Source organism: Leopardus geoffroyi, chromosome B2, assembly GCF_018350155.1.
Source record: "Leopardus geoffroyi isolate Oge1 chromosome B2, O.geoffroyi_Oge1_pat1.0, whole genome shotgun sequence".
NCBI classification, from domain to species: domain Eukaryota; kingdom Metazoa; phylum Chordata; class Mammalia; order Carnivora; family Felidae; genus Leopardus; species Leopardus geoffroyi.
In genome coordinates this window covers 89,366,713-89,367,431 of record NC_059332.1, presented here as the reverse complement: position 1 = coordinate 89,367,431, position 719 = coordinate 89,366,713, and the positions used below count along the sequence as shown (strand labels likewise).

The 719-nt window shown below is 44.8% G+C and overlaps 1 non-coding gene across 1 annotated transcript; it reads right to left on the bottom strand.

Annotated features, from left to right (window-relative positions):
* Nucleotides 1–370: 370 nt before the first annotated feature.
* Nucleotides 371–455, bottom strand: TRNAQ-UUG. The gene has a single exon. It is a non-coding gene; the product is annotated as a tRNA-Gln (tRNA).
* Between the last annotated feature and the right edge of the window lie 264 nt (nt 456–719).

The following is a 719-nucleotide window of genomic DNA, read 5'->3' as shown; positions in this document are numbered from 1 at the left end:
GCAAGGCTTCAAGCATGTTAGCCATCTCTTTCTCATCCTGTCCAATAAGCATGATGTCACTGGTGTAATGGAGCAGTGAGATCTTCTTTGAGATACCCAGGCACTTCAGACCTCTTCAGACTACACAATGACAGAGGGTAGAAGAATTAACATAGCCCTGAGGCAAAATTGGAAACAAATATTGTCCATCCTGAGTTCATGTGAACTGTTTCTTTTCTTCTTTTCTTTTTCATAAAATTTATTTATTTATTTAAAAAATTTTTAATGTTTATTTATTTTTGAGAGAGAGAGAGAGCAGGGGAAGAGCAGAGAGAGAGAGCGAGAGACACAGAATCCAAAGCAGGCTCCAGGCTCCGAGCCATCAGCACAGAGCCCGACGTGGGGCTTGAACCCACACACCGCGAGATCATGACCTGAGCCAAAGTCAAATGCTCAACCGACTGAGCCACCCAGGCACCCCTATTTATTTATTTTTGAGAGAGACAGAGACAGTGTGAGCGAGGGAGGGGCAGAGAGAGAGAGAGAATGCCAAGCAGTCTCTGCACTGTCAGCATAGAGCCCCATGCGGGGATCAAACTCACGAAACCATGAGATCACGACCTGAGCAGAAACCAAGAGTCACACGCTTGACTGACAGAGCCACCCACGTGCCCCTATGCTCTTTTCTAATTGGAATTCAAAAAGAATATTTATTTGATCAGTGGCAAGATTCCATACAT